Raw genomic sequence first — 7,210 nt, 5'->3', positions numbered from 1 at the left:
AGGCCTTGTAAACCACTGACTCTCCTTTCTCAAAGTCATCGGTACATCGTTTTATCTCGCTTTAACCTTGTTTACTTCTGGAGTGTCATTGTAGAAAGACAATGTACTCTTTAATACTGTTGTGAAATTCACTGAATGTGTTCTCTATATCACTCTGTAAGATTTGATATTGTTCAATAGTTTTGTCACATTTTTGCACTCGTAGAATGCATTTCTCAACTTTCCCCCATGTTTCGAGTATAGGTTTTTTATATTTGGAACTTTCATCTTCAAATGCTAAGAGTCCTTTTTCACTCAATATAACATCACGTGTATCCTTGGTAGAGGTGTTGGTTTCTTCAATCTCGTTCTGGGAATCATCGTTCCGTGGTAAGTGGAGCCCTCCAGTAGCCATGTTTCATTGGTGTGTAAATTCAATTTACTGTACTGTTTGAAAAACAGCAAGTATAACCAGATTCAATAACTATTGGTAATCTTTATTGAATGTAGATCTGATGTAGATCTGATGTGTTAAATTGCTGAAACAAATTATAAACAATTTATAAATACATGGGATAATATGCAAACTGACATTCTAACAATTCACACAATAATACATTTATATCATATATGTATATATATCATAGTTGTTATAAGAAATAAATTGACAATTATCCAAATAGACCAATTCCAAAATGTGCACCCAGTATTGAAACAGTAGCCCGAGGGAAAATTACGGAATATAGGTAAAAAATGGAAAAAAAAATAATTGAAAAATATAAACATAGAATTCCCACTTTATAGGTGTGCTGTGTACTTAATAATGACCAGTAAATCATATAAATGATGAAGGTATCCTTATATGTTTAACCTCAAGATATGTCAACACGAGAAAATATGGCGCCTACAACCTACTTCAGTAACAGTCATTACGAGGGTGCTTATGTTTGCTTTATAAACATGTCATGGCAAAAACAACAAATAAAATGAATATTTCATATATCTAAATGCATATGATACTTACAATTTGAGGGGACAAGGGTGAAACATGGAATATGTTGGTATAGAAAATGTGTAGCACTGCGGCGGGACCGCACGTACACAGCGTGAAAAAATGAACATAGAAGAGTTCCACATAAAGAGGAATAATTCTCAGACTGTATAATACAAAATCAAGAAAGATAACTCTTGGTTTCACTACACTGGTTTTTCGTGAAACTACAACATTGAAAAAATACACCTTTTTCGAAATAAATCAAGAACATTTTATAAAAACAAAGAGTGAAGAAGCATCGTTTTAAGTTTTTTGAGTCTAGCAAGTGGGATCATCCTCTTTAAAAGTTTCTTCTAATGACAACATTGGCGGATTTATATTGATATGCTTTTTTATTCGAAATATATACCAAACATATATTTAATACACCTTTGTCAGGTTTTTTTACGTTATGAAATTACAGATTTTATTTCATTGATAGCTTATGTCCATTTTTAAAAGTAAGAATATTAAAAATAAATTACAGTCCTCATACTACGCTTCCATAAACCAGTAAACTTAAAATAAACTTAAAATAGAATATTTGAAAAAAAAAAGGAACGCTATTCTTCAATGATTGAATCGATAAAATTGATATATGAATTCAACTAGCTCCAAATATCTATTAAAGTACTGCCCTGCAGAATTTTAAATTATAACTAACAATAAATTGCCTCTCTTTAGTAACCATGAATGATTATATTGTTGAGTTACATTGTAATCGAGAAATCAATACAAAAATGCAGTATAAAATTTCGAGTTGAATATTTGTGTCATATAATAATACTAACTGACATTCGCTGACAAGGTTTTCCCAAGTCACGAAGAGATATTGTCAAAAAGTTAAGACTGGGACCCAAAATGGCGGAATCATCCAGCACAATAACAGTGGACTACAATATGTCGAGATTATAGTTCAAAAAGAAGAATTTGGAAACGGATTATTGGGTACGTCACTGCTTATCTTAGTCCTCAGGAGTTCTTGAGTGTCCTATTTAAATCAGGATATAACTGTGTTGCTTTGCAGTTGTCAAGAAAACATTGTAAACAGCTTGTTGTACCTAAAACAATTGAAGTTGATGATTCGTGCATTGAAATATTATATGCTTTGAAAACTAAAACATATAATAAAATGCTAAAGCCCCCCAAAATAGACTCTCTTCTGGAATCATTCCAAAGGTCTGGGAAATACAAATTAAAGAAATATGAGGGATGCTAATAAACCATCTTATGTTTTATGTGCTTGTATTGATACGATTATTATGTCATTTTCAGAATCCTCGCTAGAACATCCTTGGTTTGAAATGTTAAAAACGGTTATTCTTTCTATAACAAATACGAACTTATTTAATACTGCTTACCAATCTAGATTTGCTATTGCGAGTGCCGTCAGAGGTGAAATAGAAGATTTTAATAAATATCTATCGGCTGCCTTAATGGAATCCTTAGGAAGATCTCCTAGTTCAATCATAACAAATATGTATTATTTTGCAGCTTACATATAGAGGTGTGAGTTTGAAAGAAATCCGACATCCGCTATCAAGGATGAAATTTTGAAATTCAGCGATTTGGGGCTTCAAACCCTAATGACACAAAAAGTCGAGGTCCAAGAGTTTTAGGGAAACACGTTTTTGTAACGTAAAATTTGTTGTTATTACATTCTTTTTTGTAGTGGATGCACGCTATCATGAACTTCAAGGGAACAAGCATACTAAATTAGCTCTAACATATTTAAATCACACAATATCTTTGGACCCTGGAATAAAATTTGGTGAAACTCGTTTCATCAAACAGTATAAATCAGAACTTCAAGAATTCTTGAAGATATGTCACGAAATCAAACCATCTCAACAAAAGCAAACGCAATCGCTAAAGGAAAGACCAATTACTTATTAGGTTTGTTACTGACTGTGTACAGAAATTTGTGGGGTCGGTAAAGTCCATAGAAGGCGAGGCGGAGCCGAGCCTTCTATGGACTTTACCGATCCCACAAAGGACTATGTGCGGTATGGTCAAATATCTGCCCCCGATTTCAACCAATTTTTAAATAGTATCGTATAAAAATGAAATTTTCACAAATCATTGTCAAGAGGATGCCTATAACTTTATCCTTGATTTTAATCATCATTGCTCACTCGCTGTTTATCTATGACGTCACCTAAATGACCTAATTCCCGCACATTTGCAAACAAATGAAGATATTCTCATTTTTGCCCTATATTTTGCATTCGGAAGTATAGAGCGCAGGTCTGCTCAAGTGTAATTTTAACATAACTTTTTCTTCAGATTGAAATACATATCATACTAAAAAATGGTACTTGAGCAAGCCTGCGCTCGATGTTTCCCAGTCGATAAACCATCGGAAAACACCCATATTTTGCTACAAAACATCAATTCATCAAAATAATGAAATATTCATGACGTCATTTATACATTATGACGTCACTGTGGTGATAACCTTTTACACCTTTATTTCCAATATGAGTTTAACTATCTTTCATCTTATTTTAAAGCTCTTTCTAAAACTTTGATTTTGGGGGGCAAACATTGCATAAAACCGCACTTAGTCCTTTCTTTACACAGTCAGTAACAGACCTAATAAGTGTTTTGTTTTGTCGAGGACCTAAAGTTTGATATGTAAACAAACAGAAGATAATACATAATATTAAAATTCATAGCTTAATTCTCTAATTTTTTACATTTGTCGTCAGTAGTCTGTGCAAACCTGGATGTCATATTGTAGGATCATAATATTACGTCACGGGCAAAGGGGGTCACTCTAAATATATTTGGGGGCTTAAAAATCAAAGGTATGGTTGAACATTTGTGTAAAAAATCATCTGAAATAACGTTACGTACGCCATGTTGCCTTATAAATGTTGACGCTCGCCGTGTAAAGACATTTATAAGGCGATCAAGTGACGCTATTCGTCCACAGACGTCGAGACATTCCAGTCCGGGGCAAAACAAATTGATTTGAGATTACCAGTTAAATATATAGATTTACATCGAGATATTTGCAAGGTAAGAAAAATGTACAAGTTTGCTAAAATGCCTGTTTCATAATGTTTAAGCTTTTCGGTCAGTTGAGTCACTCAGAATAAACCTCCCAAATGTGACAATTTTTCAAATATCCTCTTATGTTCTTCTGCAGTATTAAAAGAAAAAGTGGCCTTATACACAGCAAAATGTGCCACATACGTTTCAAATATGTTTAGATCATCATACGTTCAATTCATGTATCTAATGTGAACCATGCGTGATTTTCAACATATGTTAAACATGTGTTTGTAAACGCATGCATCCACACACACATATGTAACATATGTTAAGTTTTCAAAATGTAACACATACGTTATACACGCGTTATTCACGTTATACATACATTATTTATGTGTGGCTTTTATCAGATGTTTTACATACGTTTTTAACACCTGTGATATGTGAAGAAAATTCTTCCTAATGTCCCTGTTTATTGGCTTAAACTCTACTATAATATATGTAGTCATGAATAAATAAATATGTTTTTTCAACATAATTCACGTACCTTCTTAAAAATAATTTGATAACGAATCGGATTTGAGTCGAAATTGGCTTTAGTTTTGTTGTCGATAAATTATAATACGTCACATTTTTACGTCACGGACTTAAGAGATCGAACTGCATGATGAATTTAGCAGAGGTAATATTTGTCAAGCATTCGATTTTATTTAAGTAATGATTTCACTATTTATTTGTTTTATACGATAAATGGTTTGGGGCAGTTAACGCTTTATAAACTGCGATGCGGTTTATAAAAAAAAGTAAACTGTTTCAAACCATTTTATATCGTATAAAAGTAAAAAATATTGAAATCATTGCTTATAATTTTATTCTTTTACTCTTCATTGTAGATAAAAATGGTCATTTGGCCTTTAAAATGACGTATAATTGTACAAAATTCAAACGTAACGTCAGGCGTTTTGATACGTTTTTAACGTTAGTCTTACTATGACGTAGGCAACATTCTTAATACGTATAAAATATTTTTTTAACTAATCAGAAAGCGCGTTACAACCAGAAATAAATTATTTACTAACTTGCATTTGTAATTCATACCGTAAAATTGCCGATGGCAAAAGAGGAAAGCTACAACATGTAGCACAGAGCTGTAACTGTGTTTTCAAGGGAAATTCGGGTTAAAATTAATAAGGATAAGTGATGTTTCCCCATAGAGCTACTACTCGGCTGTCATTTCGTTAAGACAAATCAATACGTATGGGAAGCCCATAAAACATATGTCGATCTTTTAAAAACTAAACAAATGAATATAGCGAAAAAATATAGAAAAGCCCATGGAAAGCAACGAGGAGGTCTTCTATTGCAGCTAAGTGAAATGATTAATGAGTTGCGTATATAAAGTTAAGTCTATTAAAAGCAGTTTGAGTTTATAATACATTTGTATACAAAATTGTATGGAGTCGCATCATTGTCATATTTATTATTTCTGTAAATGTATGTGTATTATAACAACAATCCAATTGTTTTTGTAGCTTTGTATTTAAAAAAAAGTATGGAAACTTGAACCAGAACAGTTTTTGATTTGTTGTATTAAATCTGTTTTTTAGTATGTATGTGTAAAATAAGTTCAAAAATGTACATATTTATATCTGTATGCATGAATGCCATCATACAATTTTGTTTATGTTATGATATACAATACAGATGTACTGAAATTGCAACTCATTTAGATGCATCTACCTATTTATTTATTGTATGTATTATATTTTGTATGAAATGGATATAATACAGAGGTTTCAAAGATACATTTTGATGTAGCGTGAAGATTTTGTAATGAATGATCCAGGATCCAAATTTTCTATTTGAGTTCAAAGACAGATGCAATGTGCTTGCTAGCCTGGATACATATTTAGGTATGTTGAATTAAATTAAGTTTAACACAGCCATGTATCATCGGGGGGGGGGGGGGGGGGGGGGGAGTGTGCTTGTCGCAGCAAATTTTTTTCTCAAATTTACATTAAAAAAGTGAACTATCAAGAAGTGTTATCTCCCTCCACTTTTGGGGGATTATGTGAAACTATGAAACGTGTACATGTACATTTACTTTAGAACACCCAAATGATTCACGCTTATTGGCATCAAGAGATATTTACTATTTACGTTGCTTTCCGCTTATATGTATAAATTATATTATTGTTTGACGTTGCATTTCAAAACTTTGATGAAAGTATAAACCTTAGTTTTTATTGACATTTTAGAAAGAATTTCAAACAAGCATTGTCATTTATAAACATTAGAAAATAAGAAGTAGGAGTTTGGCAGAAATCAGAATGAATATACTTAAGGATGACGTTTACTCAGAATGAAAAAAAATTCCACTGATGATAATGAAAAACCAACTATTGTGTGTTATAGACCTTACATGGTAGTGTTATTCTTCACTTTCGAAAAAGTAGGTCAATGACCTACTTTTTTAGTTAATGGCCATTGAATGATTTTTGAAAATTTAAGAAAAATCCATAAAAATTTTACACTAAGATTGAGATTTTTTTAATTGTGAAAATAATACAAATTGCTTAACTTTTTAACAAATGAAATACAGTTTATGAATGGTAGTGACAATAAATAGATACAAAGCATAAAGTTTTCATTCACAATTTTTATAGATATTCTAGTCCGAATTTCCTCTATCAGTTTTCAAATTACTACACATTTTTAATTCAATATAACAATAACAAAAAACTGAATGATGATAATGCTAAAACATTTATAGTATTAAACTAAGTATATTGACCTTTCTCTGCTGGCATAAAATTTATATGAGGTCAATGATCAAAATTTTGAGATATGGTGTCTTTTATCATTTTTAGGCATTTTTCAATATTTTTGTAGTGTTTTCCATACGATTATCTGTAGGAAAAAGCAAGATAAAACCAACAAAAAATATGCAAAATTATGTTGACTAACAAATAAAATCTTAACTTTAAATATTACAGTACACCCAAAAATATTTCAGTGGAAAACAAAATCTGAAAAATTTAGTTCGAATTTCCTCTGTTTTGCTAAAAGTCAAACTTTGTCAGACCCTAATTCCATAATTTAGTAAAAATATCGATTGTTATGTCAATAATAATTCATTTCATAAATACTCTTTTTGTATTTAAAACAAATTTTACTCATGAAATTGAACTTTTTAAC

Source organism: Magallana gigas, chromosome 4 (assembly GCF_963853765.1).
Source record: "Magallana gigas chromosome 4, xbMagGiga1.1, whole genome shotgun sequence".
NCBI lineage: Eukaryota > Metazoa > Mollusca > Bivalvia > Ostreida > Ostreidae > Magallana > Magallana gigas.
The sequence above is the reverse complement of the archived record's forward strand: the minus strand, read 5'-3'. Positions refer to the sequence as shown.